The 15,784-nt window shown below is 31.6% G+C and overlaps 1 protein-coding gene across 2 annotated transcripts in view; it reads right to left on the minus strand.

The window, feature by feature from the left end:
• LOC130641639 (inhibitor of growth protein 4-like) overlaps positions 1-15,784 on the minus strand; it is a 59,812-nt gene that overhangs the window by 10,057 nt on the left and 33,971 nt on the right. The gene's annotated exons all lie outside the window — the stretch shown is intronic.

Genomic DNA, 15,784 nt, shown 5'->3' on the forward strand with positions numbered 1-15,784 from the left:
AATTTTACCACCAAATGGGATTTTTCTTTTTGCGATGTTATTTGTCGGTTATATCTGATGTCTAATGCGTTTAAGACTTAAAGAAATAACATGTATGTATGGTATAGATGAATAAACTTACAGATATAGAAATGTCTAAAGTAGATGATGATGATTTATTAATTATATAGAGTCTCATATGCATGATTATTTTGGTGATACTGATGATAAGGATGATATAGATTGTACTTGTGATGTGGATAAGATTAAGAGTACAACATCATCGACACTAGTTTGTCCAAAATTTGGTGTAGTTAGTCAGTGTTTTTGAACGTTGTACATTTCGGAAGAAGTGCATATACAAGAGGGATGGGAATTTCACTGTTATCCTAAAACAGTTCATATGTATGCAAGATCAAGTGGTACCTGATGATGTGATAAAAACGTTATGGAGTCAGATTAATAATACAGACAATTAAGTATACAATTATGTTATACCATAATCACTATTAAAGAAGAACAAGTTGATGTCCTATAAAAATAGTATATTTTACATTTATTTCACATTAATGAATCAACCGTTTCCACATCTAACAATAGAGGAACGTAATCGAACACAACATCTATTTACTGTCATAAGTCGCTTATACAATAAATACAAACCAAATAAGAAAAAGAGCTTTACAAACTATTACTTTACACTAAAAAACATATTCCAAGCACTAGGTATGAACGATTATGCAAAAATAATTCCAGAATTAAGAACACAATCTAGGCAAAAGAAAATAGAAAGAATATGGGGTTTAATATCTAAGGATTCCAAATGGGCCGAAGCTCTTCGAAAAAAGTGATCTCTTAGGACCACCATCTAAATAATATAACGTTGGTCGATTACTTTTAATGTATCTATCTTTTATTTTATATACGTCCCTGACCATATTGGATCAGTAGATCGGTTTCGCCTTTCACCTTTATAAATTTGTCCCTCCAATTCACCAGGCTCATATAGATATCTAACGTTGGTACCAACATCAAGTAATCTTTTATTATCACCTTTGACGGGCCGTGAAAATCCCTGTTTTATTGAAGTGTGTTTTATGGCGTCTACTGGTTTCATATCAATTAGCCTGGTTTTTTCGTTATTCAAAGCACTAACTACAGTTTGCAATCTACCAACCCATTCTCTGTTACCTTTTGATGGATCTACAAACCCTTTATAGTATTGATAACTAAATAGTCTATCCGCTAATGTTTTATTAAATCGTTCAACAATACCTTGACTTCTATGTTGGCTAGGATCACCACGTTGTATTATGACATTATGCTTGTTCATAAGTTTGGTAACATCACCATAAAACTATTTGCCAGCATCACAAATCGATGTTTTGGGGAATTTTAGTTCAGTATTAACATATATACAATTAAAGGCTTCAGCAGTTTCTTTCGAGCTTTTACTAGTTAGTTGATATGCTGATTTATACCTACTAGCAACATCCACAACACAAAGAGCATATTTATATGTTTTTCTTTTGTACTTCTCATGTGAAAGATACAAGACATCTACTTGGTGTATATCATTGGGTGTAGCATAAATAGAATATGAGGAATTGGGTCTCGGAACATACTTTGGTGCTGGTAGATATATTTGATACAGTGGTTGTTTCAGTAGCCATTTTTCTGCTTCTTCATTGGTTGTACCAGCTTTTTTAGCCAACTTACTTATTGCACTTCTACCTCTCCAGTATGATAAATCTTATCCATTCTTATATTATATGGAGTATAATATCTAAGAACCATAAATCTTCTCATACTTGTTACTTATCCCATTGATTGGTGGACATAGGTCAGTAATAATACCATCCAATATCACCATATCTGATAGAAATGTAGTATCCTCATATTTTATTCCATTAAGAAATGACTGTATTTGGATGAGAACCTTATTGTATGATGTGTATGCAAATTTATACATCTCAACCTTCTTAGCAATATTTGTTTTCGTCATATATCCCTGTATAATGACACCAACGCCGCTTATAGAGCCCAATATGATAGGATTTGCAGTTATTGTTCCAGCAATCCCACCAACAACAATTAATGTTGTACTAACCATGTTTAAAACCAAATTTAGTTTTTTAAGTACGTTTATATTTCCAATTGTAGTATATGTACAACTTATGGTAATATTTATACCAATTCAATGGTTTAACTATTTCAGTGTCCGAACAATCTTCACCACTACATTCAAAGCATATGATTTGTTTCATTATATTATATGTAAAATAAATTATTCTAGTTATATATTATACAATGGCAGAAGGTTTTGAACCATTAGATAAGGATGAATTTAATGAAAGTTTTGATGAATCTGAAGATTATAATGATGATAGTGTATTAAATTTTGATGAAGCATATCGTCAGCAAAATGAATTACGAGTAAGGTTAAACAATATAGATGAAGGTAAAATGTCAAAAGAGCAAGAAGCCGAAAGAGAAGAATTGAGGAAAGAGATTAATAACATAACTGCAGGAGTGGAAAAACAAAAAGTTAGGATATCTAAAACGATAGTTTCGATACTGCATAAAGAATATTATAAAATAAAAAAAGATAAAAAGGTAAAATTTACAGATGCACAAACCAGTAAAATATTGTATGATAGGTTTAAATTTAATTGGGGGACAATTTACAACCCCCAAAAAGTATAAGAGAATATAAGGTGTAATATTTTTAAAAGAGATGGGTTTTGATCCGAATTCATCTAAATCAGCACAAGAAGAAAAATTAAGTAAATGGGCAACAAATCTAAATAAAAACTACAATGATACAGCCAATAGTATACAATCATCATCAAACAAGGAAGTTGTGGAAGTGACTAGTAAAGACTCAAAGGAACTTAGTACTTTAAATAAAAAGTTTGAAGAAACATCATTTGGGGGTGATGAACATACGCCACAAATTGGATTGACAGAGCGAGAGCTGAAAGATCATAATAAAGCAATGTAAACATTTAATGGGGCTCTTAGAAAGGCTATGGCTGAACAGATTAAAGTAAAAAATCACATACAATTAGAACAAGAAAAGAAATTGGAAATTTTAAGGAGTACTGACTATACGCAGAAGCAGGCAGATGAAGAATTGAAAACTATTAATGAAAGGATTGATGATTTAGAGATTAAATTGGATGGAAGAAATGAACAGATTAGCATATTAAAGAACAAAATATTCCAGTTAATGTACTATAATTTATTCTACTGTTGATATGTCTTAAAATATTATTAATACTATAGAACCCCTTTTTAAAAATAATGTGTGTATTATTTGTTAGATACATCTTCTCGTCTTCTTCAATGTTGTAAAACGTGTAAACCAAACGCGCTCTAACTAAACCAATTCTTTTACTAGTATTTTTATTGTCGATAGGTTTTTGCAAATTGATACCTTCTGAAATATACATTTTCTAAGTTATATAATATAATAAAGAGAATATAAATACGATCCTAAAATATCTGGGTTTTATGAACCAAACGGTGGGAAATACCTACAACAAATCAAAGCAAAGGACCTATACATACAGAATATAGTGGTTGCAGAGAATGTAGGTGATCACCTCACACTTCTGTATGTACAACACATTAGGAGTAAATAATGATAATTACGTTGATCTTCTTCTATCTAAAAAGTCATTTACTTTCTCCACCGATGCTCTCTCTACAACAGATAACCTCCATAATGGGACTCCATCCAATACCCTTCATACTGGATACACACCAAATGATGTTTCATTTGGTGATACAACAATATGCGAGCCAACTAATGTTCAATACAAAACTATGAGAAATGGTATAATAGATTATATTAAAGTTGAGCTACGAGGTAATGACAGAAGTATTATAAACAGTAATTTTCCTACATCTGTGGTTCTACATATTATTAAACTTTTTCTATTGTATAAATATATAATGACAGCCACAGGAGAAAAACTAAATCCTAATAGATCACTTAGAAATGCTTTTGGAATTAAAGGGAATAGACAACATCTTACCGTCACTAATAATCCAACTATTATCGGAGTAAATGAGATGTTAAATGTACGGTTTCCAAATTTGACGGATACTGATGTCATAGTTCCAGGAACAACCAGGTTAACATTTGATATTACTCTTAATTCAACCGATGATGTGAACAGAACATTGGTTTAAAAATATTGGAAGGGCTATTATTATTAAGAAAAAAGTTATAAAAATCGAGGGCAATGAAACACTTAGTATTGATGATAGTGACACACTTGACACATATTATGATTTATGGATGGCATATGCTGAAAAACGAAATGCTATATTTCAAGGTATTGTTAGCAAGGGAAATGGATAAACTGAAAATGCTATTAAATATCGAATTGGTGCAGGTGACAAAGTGGCCAATAATGGAGATGAAGCAATATCTACAACATTTGGTAATAAGTTTTGTATTCCACTAGACTTTGAAATGCTGGAAAGTTCTAATGTTAAAAAGCGATTAAGAGTGACAAGACGGACGCTACATACACAATTAGCAACACCTCATTGGAATTTGATGCAATTTCTAATTCAAGATTGGCATCTGAAATCAAAAATGAATATATGAGGACGAGTATTTTGTATGATCGAATTTTAAGACACAGACATGTTGTTCGAAAAGATGGTGATACGAAATGGAATATGAATTTTAACACACCAGCCAAGAGTCTAAAAGGTATTCTAATGCTGTTTACAAAAGAGACTGATAGTGCAAGAGACACTAAAAAAATCTACAACCCTAAAATTACTAATGTTGAGATAGCCATCGAGGGAAAATCTAATATTATATATATGTTATTTATAGATCCCCGGATAATTCAAAGTATCTTAATAAAGATTTTTCACCTCTTCTATCTGATGTACTGATATTAACATTAGACGGTATCAAAGAAGTTATAATCTTAGGGGACCTTATTGTCGATTTTCTGAAAAAGAATGATCATATTGGGATTAAAACAGCTTTAACGTTACACGGTTTTAAACAAGTCATTAAATCACCAACCCGAATAGTGGAAACGTCACAAACTCTTATTGACATTATCGCTACAACTAATTGCACAGTTATAGCGGATACTAAAGTCATCCCCATTTCTTTTAGTGACCATGACCTTATATGTTGTATTAGAAAACAACATCACACCCGTTTCGTTAGCAAAACAATAAATTGTCGAAACTATCGAAATTCCTCACAGAATTTTCAAGATGTGTATAATTCAACGAACGTCAATAAAGCATGGTCTTTGTTAAAGGGAATTATATATCGCACCTACAATTCCATGGCTCCAATAATTCGTAAAAAAGTTCGTGGTAAGCCATGTAATTGGATGACTGTTGATCTCAAGAAGGAGATGAACTCACGCGTCAAATTGTTACGAAAATCGCGTAAAACCAAATCAGAAGCAGATATCACCACTTATAAAAAAATTAGAAACAAGGTTAATAATAAAGTTCGAAAGCAAAAAATACGTATCAGCGAGAATTATTTGAGGAGAACACCGGAAATCCAGAATCCATCTGGCGATCGATAAAAAAAGTATTTCCACTTAGATCGAACTCTCAAGCGAATACTACTATACAAATCGACGAGAAATTGGTAACCGATCAACATTCTATTGCTAATGCGTTTTGAAAATTTTTTCCTAATGCTGTAAATTCATTTAAAAGATCTGCTTTTGTGTTGACAAACTCTGTTTGGAAATATCATAAAGAAATAACGAGTAAATCTAACCAAAAATTTCGACTTGAATCAATCACTGTTAATGAAACTATGAAACATCTACAATCATTAAAACGTAAAAAGTCTGTTGGGCTAGATGATCTACCATCCTGGTTACTCAAAGACTGCATGGAGGTAATCACTTCACCACTGACATACATTATTAACATGTCTTTTGAAACTTCAACTTTTCCAAGTGACTGGAAACGCACCAAAGTGTTACCACTTTTCAAATCTAGAGCAAAGTCATCTGTTAATAACTATAGACCAATATCTGTTATTCCAGCTATATCCGAGGTGATTGAAAAAGTTGTGCATGAACAATTGACTGTATATCTGGAAAGTAACAATTTAATAAACAACAACCAGTTCGGTTTAAGGCCTCATCGCTCAACTGAACTGGCTGCAACAATCTTTATCGACACTGTGAAATTGAAGGTTAACGATGGTAAAATGGTCGGTGCCGTATATTTAGACCTCACAAAAGCATTCGACATGTTAAGTCATGGTAAACTACTGTCAAAATTAACCAGTTTTGGAATTGTTGGAGACGAACACGAGTGGTTCACAGACTATTTGTTTGGTAGATTTCAGCAAGTTCAATACAAAAATTCTTTGTCTGATGAACATCCAGTCAATAGTGGAGTACCACAAGTGTCAATTGTGGGCCCACTACTATTTATTATGTTTTTCAATGATCTTTGTATCGTAGTGAAACACTCTAAAGTAGTCAAATATGCAGACGATACTGTTTTATTTGTTGCTGGTAAGGACTTAGAGATCATAGAAACCCGTCTTTCTTCCGACATGAATTGTGTACTTGCATGGTACTTGGAAAATGAATTAACTTTAAATCTTGGAGCAGGAAAAACTGAAGCAATGTTATTTGGTTCGAAAAAACCTCTATAAACAAAAAAGCTCATTAAACGTAACTTACGGCTACCAAACTGTGAGGGTAACATCCACGTATAAATATCTTGGTGTACTTATCGAACCATCATTGAATTTGAGCAGCAACTTTGATTTAACGTATCAAAAAGCTTCCGGTAGATTACGTTTACTATATCGCATTCGACCGCTGATTACACAAAAAGCTGCATTGGCAATTTTTCAAACAATGATTCAACCAGTATTAACATATTGCGGATTTGTTCACCTTAAGAATTCTCAGACACAGCTACGCAAACTCCAATCTTTACATAGACGAGCAACTTCAATTATTGGAAATCAATGCTTGACACCACCTGATACTGTCAATATGATAGAAATGCGAGCTTGTAATTTCATTCGCCGTTGCTTGGACATGTGAAAACTTTAAAAATTAATTCACAAAAACAAACCACACAAAAAACATACCTAACAACAGAAATAGCTTGAAATTACCTAATCTTCGTTTGTAATATGCTCATGGAACTTACTGTTACAGTGGAGCATATATTTACAATACACTCCCGTTGGACATTAGAAAACTACTTGAAACTAAATATAAGCACCATTTTGAATACATTATTATTCTATGTCCAACAATTTTAGATAATAAGACGTACCTATCAAGAAAGTGGTTACTCGATGATGAAAGTGTAATTATTGTTTATGATGTAGAATGTAAATTAAATGATTGGATTAGACTATTTACCAATACTTTTAAGGGCCACGAAACACTATTTATAATTGATGATTGTTCTGCTGAAGGTGAAATAAAAAAAAAACGTGATGCGCTATCAGAACTTGCATTCTCTGGTAGACATAGAAATCACTACCTATAGGTATTAACACAAAAGTATAATTCAGTTTCAAAAGACGTTAGAGAACAAGTTAAATGGCTTTGCTTGTTCTTCACCAAAGATAGAGATAGTTTTGAAGATTGTTTAAGGGAGAATGATGTTGTGCCAGATAAGAATGAACGAGATAGATTGAAAACAGTCCTACAAAATCTGCCATATTCTAAACTTATACTGAAGTGTTACCAACCAACTAGTTATTATTTTTTAAAATCCTGGTAAAATTTGTTGATACACTAGTTATACGCTAGTTATAATTTTGTTAATTAATAATATAATGATTGAATACGTTAACTTCATTTAGTTATTAGCAATTATTTTTGCAATTATATATCCATGTTATAAGTTGCGTAAGATTTTCTATCTTACAAATATAGTAATGGATTCTAAGATGCTTGATCAATTAACTAATTTAGAACAGAATGTTGCCAAAGAAATGAAACCTAAAAGAAATGGTAGAAGAAAAAAGATAGAACAGCCATTAATTGAAGAACCAATGGAAGAAGTGTATCCTGAAAAAAGGAATAGACTGATTAATTGTGTGCTATCGGGTAATTCTAAACAACATCTAGGCAAAGAATGATGAACGCTGATGAGATCAATAATATGTCAACAAGATATGAGAGCAAATTAAGCGGCCAGATGACTAAATCACTAGGAAAATCATTAATTGGTTTATATTCTAATATAGCATGTGGGGCTTTAGGTATGGAAAATAAAAATAAACTAAATGATGATCTAGAGAATGATCCATTTCTTAATACTGCTTTACAGAGATTTACATGTGATATGTACTATTAATTTGGTGTAATGCTAGCGCCAGTTAGTGTAGCCATGATTACAGGTAGACATTATGTAAAAAATTCTAGCACTAATAGTAGTAATAATGTAATAGCAGCAAATAGTGCAACCAACAACAGCAGTAGCAACAGTAGTGGAGGAGCAGAAAGTAACAAAACCGGAGAACCCCCTAAGAGTTGAGCAGGGTAAAAAGCTTGTTGAACATAATCGTCGTAAAAAAGAAGAATTAAAAAGACTCAATGATAGTATAACTAAGCAAGAAGAACACCATGTTGAAAAACAAAACAAACAAAATAATTACCAGTATGTGCGTGTTGGTGCAGGCATATTTTTATTAGGTGGATATATTGCGTATAGTCAAATAAAAAAGAAAATACCAGTATCACAACACAAACCACAGTCAATTGAAGAACCAGAAGAGCCAAAGGTAGTAATCAAAAAACCTAGTAAAGATATCTTTAGTATGGAATAACTTTTTCTATACCATAACATATAATGAGTACTACGGATTACACTAAAAATATAAGAGAAAGCCTGCATCATGGAGCTGTCGTTTCTGGACTAGCCGTTGGATACACAATGCTAGGAAAATCACTTTTTAAAATGACACCACCATCTTAGTAAATTTGATATAGAGGATACTTTTAAATTGGCAGTTGTTGTAGCTGCTGCTGATATGACCAAGGACTATCTAGTGAAGCAAAAAATAATTCCTGATAATATATTAGATGGCTAGCTTAGCAATGATGGGTATTGGTGCTATTGTGAATGCTCTTGCTTTCTCGGGTAGTAATTTCCTTTTTAGTGCATTAAGGGGAAGTGATGAAGAGAGAAAAAGACTCGACTTGGCAGTTGAAACAATGCAAAAGGCTCATATAGCATGGGCTGAAAAAAGACAAAAACGAATTGATTACATAAATAATGAAATAAGAAAGGAAAACTTATCGGAAAAGAGATTTGATGACTTAGGACTTGTGATGAAAAGATATTATGTGCTTACTGGTAACAAACTTCCAGAACTACCACCCGAACCTAAATTATCAGACTTCTATAAACCATCAGAATCACAGAAATATAGGGAATTAGGATTTATTGTTGCTAGCATGACTATGGTTGGTGGTGGTATTTATTGGTATGAAAAAAGAAAGAAATAATAATCTATAGTTATATGGAAGACTATTGTATTTACAGTTATTGTAATCAATGTTGTAGGCTATCTAATGATGTAAAACCGTATTATAGAATAATCGGTGGAAACTTTATCTATTGGGCATTATGCAGTGAATGCAGATGTTACATATTTTTAATCGGATACAATAAACCGATTGGTGGTATTTAAAAGATTATACTTAAGAAAATAACATTATTAGTAATTTTTATTATGGGATATATATTTATTTATGAAGATGTGAAATTAAATGTTATTAATGTTAATGACACTGTTTGGTTCAAAGCAAAAATAATTGCCAATATATTGAAATATACAAATACTCGCAAGGCTATAAGGGATCATGTTGAACCAGAAGATAAAACCACACTAAATGACCTCAAATCTAGGGGGTCTGTGGCAGTACCCCTAGAAAATGGACATATGATTTACAAAATGAATCCGGATTTAATAGCCTTTTTATTAGATCAAGGATGGAGAAAGCAAAAGAATTCAAAAAATGGGTTACAGGGGAAGTTTTACCATCAATAAGGAAAACCGGAAAGTATGAGAAAAAGAAATTTAAAAAATAAAAAAAAAAAAAATAAAACCTACACAATAGAATCAGAATATGATCTACATTCAAAAGTTGTCAATTATATTAGAAGCCATTATCCGGATACAATTATGTGTGTATCATTGGGTGAAAATCAAATAAATAGTAAAATGAGAATAAGATCATACAATATGGGCTATCAGAAGGGTGCCCCAGATATGGTAATACAAAATTTCCACATGTTATATCCAGGATTTTTAATTGAGTTTAAAACACCAAAGGGAAATGGCCAATTAACTGATAATCAGAGAGTTATGTTACAGAAATATAAATTAAATGGATACAAGATACCGGTAAGCAATGATTATGATGAAATTATAACAGAGATCATTAATTATTTCTATGACGTGAGAATCAAATGTGAAAATTGTTATAGAACATTTAAATCACGAGAAACATTAGACAGTCATCTGAAACACATTCATAAAAAAACTTAAGTAAATAAAGTATCATATTTCAGTTATCTAAAAATGAGTAAAAAGATATATATACATATATTTTTTGTATATATTTATATCTAATGGATCAATATAAACGCACTTGCTTATAAAAAACAATATAGTACTTAAGAAATTAGACTTAAAAAGATACAACTTTATTGAAGTATAAAATGAATAAAATAATTTTCAAGCCTAATATAATGATGAATGATATAGATCTCAAAAAACTAACCAAGGCTGAGCTAATTAATTTAATACGTGGTAATAAAACCATTGATGAGAAACCTGGATATATTAGAAAGACCAAGAAATGGATCAAGATAGATGATCTAACGTATGAAAAACTTTTGAAGCAGGGTAAGATAGAACCCTATAAGCCAATGTCAGCACCCAGACCCACTAAACCTGTACCAGCACCAAGACACATAAAACCAACACCAGCACCTAGACCCACTAAACCAACACCAGCACCCAGACTCACTAAACCAACACCAGTACCAAGAAAAACTGTTACAGTCCAAATAATACAACTTGATAGTGCATTTGAGATGGCAACTAAATCATTCGAGGTTAGAATTAAAAATAATATGGATCCATTAAAACAATTAGAATCCACAAGAAAAGGTTTCAAAAAGGTTTCAAATATGTGGAAACATTAAAAATAACATTTGTAAAGCCTCTTAATATGGTGTTTAAACTGCATACTTTAAAAATAGAGTATACACCGTCACAAATGAAAATGATATCCATTATGCTATAAATCTATCATCCCAGCAAATAATAAATCTTATTAACCAATGGATTTCTGAAGGATCTGGATGGACTATTGAATCAGTAGATTCACATTTTTTGAATTTAACATTATATGATCCACTAAACGGATCAAGTTATACAGAACTACCCAAAGAATTAAGATATAATTCAAAGGGACTAACCAATATGCAAAATACAGATAATGAATGTTTTAGATGGCGCCATATTAGGCATTTAAACAAACATAAGGGATCACATCCAGAAAGAATTAAAAAAATCCGATAGAAGATATGTAGATGAATTGAACTATGATGGTATTGAATCTCCTGTAACGACTAAACAGTATAATAAAATTAAAAAAAAAACAATATCAGAATGAATGTATTTGGAGAAGTATGAAGATAGTATGTCCCTACTATTAATAACAAAGGATGAATATAAACATTATGTACTAATTGATGATTTCAACAGTTTTATGTACAACAAAACAAAATATAAGGAAAGAAAACACTTTTGTATTTATTGTCAACAATTTTTCTCTACCAAAAAGATATTGGAAAATCATAGTGAAATCTGTATGGTAATAAATGGTAAACAGGCCATAAATATGCCAGCACCAGGTGAGAACACATTAAAATTTCAAAATTATCATAAACAATTAGAGGCACCATTTGTAATATATGCAGATTTTGAAGCCATCACTGAGAAAGTACATGGATGTGCACTTAAAAACAGTAAATCATACACAGAAGCATACCAGAAACATGTGGATTGTGGATATGGTTATAAGGTTGTGTGTAGATATGATAACAAATATAGCAAACCATTAAAAATATATAGGGGTCCAGATGCTGTATACAAATTTATGGAAGAAATGATAAAGGAAGCTAAATATTGTAAATACATTAAAAACAAACATTTTAAACAGGATATGATAATGTCAAAAACCGATATCAAAAACCTTAAAACAGCAGATAGTTGTCACATATGTAATCAAAAATATATTGAGACAGATATCAAAGTTGGAGATCATTGCCATGTAACAGGTAGATATGGATATAGAGGATCAGCACATAATGATTGTAATTTAAGTTATAGATTAACAGACAAAGTACCCGTAGTTTTCCATAATTTTTAGAGGATATGATAGCCATTTTATTATGCAACAGATTGGTAAAATCATTCAAAAACATTCGTATAAAAATAAATGGGGAGAACTCAAAGAAATGGATATCAACGTAATTCTAAACAATATGGAAAAATATATGGCATTCATGTTAGGTAGTCAGTTGAAATTTATTGATAGTTTCCTATTCATGAGTTCTAGTTTGAAAAAATTAGCAGATAACCTTCCAAAAACATCATTTAAATATACAAAAGAGGAATTTGGTGATAAAAAGAAATTTGAACTAATGACTAAAAAAGGTACGATTATATGGATTCATTTAAGAAATTTGATGAGACACAATTACCATATCAAAAAGATTTTTACAGTCTACTAATTGATGAATATATCACCGATGAGCAATATAAGCATGCTAAAGGGTATGAAAGAAGTTTGAATTGAAAACAATGGGAGAATACCTATATCTAAAATCTGATGTATTACTATTGGCAGATATATTTGAAAACTTTAGGGGTACATGTTTAGAATATTATAAATTGGATCGATGCTATTATTGTACATCTCTAGGATTATCTTGCGATTCAATGCTAAAAATGACAAAAGTAGGACTTGAAATGATGACAAGGGGTTGAAAAGGGATTAAGAGGTGGTGTATCAGATATTGCTAACAGATATGGTAAGGCCAATAATAAGTACATTGATAATTATGATAAGGATATGCCACCGAAGTATCTAATGTATTTGGATGCTAACAATCTATACGGTTCTGGAATGTCACAATATCTACCAACTGGTGGATTTAGATGGCTAAAAGAAAAGGAAATAAAAAAATGTAATCTAGCTGATTATAAACCACAAAGTGGTAAAGGACTAATATTAGAAGTTGATTTAAAATATCCAAAAGAACTACATGATCTATATAATGACTATCCAGTAGCTCCAGAAAAATTAAATGTTACCAAAAATATGTTATCAGACTATTGCAAGAGAATTCAAGAAAAATATAATATATCAGTAGATGATAATTTAATAATTAATTTAATACCAACGTTAGGGAAAAAAGAGAAATACGTATTACACTATCGAAATCTACAATTATATTTGGATTTGGGATTAAAAATCAAAAAAGTACATCGTGTATTAGAATTTGATCAGAGCCCATGGTTGAAAAAATATATTGTTTTCAATACTAATAAAAGGACTTATTGTAAAAATGCATTTGAAAAAGATTTCTTCAAACTTATGAATAACAGTGTATTTGGAAAAACTATGGAAAACACAAGAAAACGTGTAAATGTAGAACTTGTAACCAATAAGGACAAACTAATGAAATTAACATCCAAACCAGCATTTGAATCATCAAAAATATTCAACGAGGACCTTGTGGCTGTACATAGAATTAAGGAGACTCTAAACAGACCTGCATATGTAGGAATGTGTATTCTCGATTTATCCAAAACATTAATGTACGATTTCCACTACAATTATATAAAAAAGAAATACGAAAATAATGCAAAACTACTATTCACAGATACCGATTCCCTAACATATGAAATTACAACAGATGATGCATATATGGATTTCTGGAATGATAAAGATAAATTTGACAATAGTGACTACCCGAAACATCACAATTCTATAATACATCAAATAAGAAGATTATTGGTAAAATGAAAGATAAGGCAGCAGGTGTTCCAATACTTGAATTTGTAGGACTGAAGTCCAAAATGTATAGCTATATTAAGGATGATGAAAAATGTGATAAAACTGCTAAGGGTGTTAAAAAGAATATCATTAAAAACATAATCAAACATGAAGACTATAGAAATGTATTATTTGAAAACAAACAATTATGCTATAAAATGAGAACCATAAGAAGTCAAAATCATATGTTAGGAAGTTATGAGATAAACAAGTTATCACTAAGTTGTTTTGATGATAAGAGATATATCCTAGAAGATGGCAAAAACAGTTATGCATATGAATACTATTTGATTTAAAAATAAACAAAACTCCCGTGGGAGAATGACCTGCACCATGAAGTATCATGATCTTATTGCGCGCAACGTCATGGTGCAGGTCATTTTTAATTCAACTGTGAGTATCCCACTCGGAGCCGTTTAATTCCAACTCCATATGTTTATTGGCGCTTTTCTGCTTAGCAGGCTCAGCTTTCCTGCTCCTGATACTCTATACAGTGGCTTATGGGCAACCTAATGCCACGCCAGGGACCCAACAACACATACGTTACAGGACTACGACATATAGCGGTACTACATGATTGGACGTGTAGGCGGCACACCTTCCTCACTAGCCCCATGGCCCCATGACCCTCCAGCCATGAGAAAACTTATAACATATTTTAACTTTATATAAAGCACTTCACTTTTATCTAAATAACTACTTGTGGTTCACATTTATTACGGTAAATTCACGTCATTCTCGGTAAATCACACTATACATGAATATACATAAAATATCATCAGCGCAAAAATAGGTTAAAATAATTATTAAAACGCTTAACATTTCCACAACAACCAATAAAATAAGCTTGAAAACAGGAAAACGTTAAAAGTAAACATGTTTACATTATAAAGTATCATATTTATTTAATATAGTTTAAAAGAATCATATTTCAAATTCAATGACATCATATCATTGACTATATTTATTTAGACATCAGATGTAACCGACAAATAACATCGCAAAAAGAAACATCCCATTTGGTGGTAAAATTGGTTTGTTAAATGATGTGTATGTAACATATGTAACCAGATGATTTTACGTTTTGCTCTAGTGCCCTACAAGACTTCATCTCTACCCACTGCGGGCTGGAAAGGAGCCTCACTCATCGCTCCGCAATGACTTCCCGAGCCTGCTTAGCTCCTTATCATCATCAGTTGACTTTGCATTCCAGAGTGCTTGCAAACAACAATTGTTACCATTGCGTGTACAAGTAGATACAGATATGGGGTTTCGAGGAAAGTTAAGAAGACCCCATCTCTATAACTACTTATTTAAAAATCAAGCTGAAAAGGGATAGCAAAAAACTGAATGGGAAACTATGATGTCTATATTATATAAACGAGCAAATCATCACTCACTTGTTCATGTATTTCATTAAAGGAGATATGAGTTTAAAAATTTTGGTGACGTCAGCAAAATCCTACCAATGTAATTTGCTTACTCATTACCTCTATTGTGTAGAGCCTTAAATGCTGACGGTTGAAAAGATATGGGGATTTCTAGTTTGTCTGTTGCAGAAAAACAGACACATTTTCCTTATTATTATAAGAGATTTAAAAGTGAAGACTACAAAAATGAAACAAGAAGCCCTGCGGCTTGAAGATTTCTGCCTTAAGCAAACA

Source organism: Hydractinia symbiolongicarpus, chromosome 4 (assembly GCF_029227915.1).
Source record: "Hydractinia symbiolongicarpus strain clone_291-10 chromosome 4, HSymV2.1, whole genome shotgun sequence".
Classification (NCBI taxonomy): domain Eukaryota; kingdom Metazoa; phylum Cnidaria; class Hydrozoa; order Anthoathecata; family Hydractiniidae; genus Hydractinia; species Hydractinia symbiolongicarpus.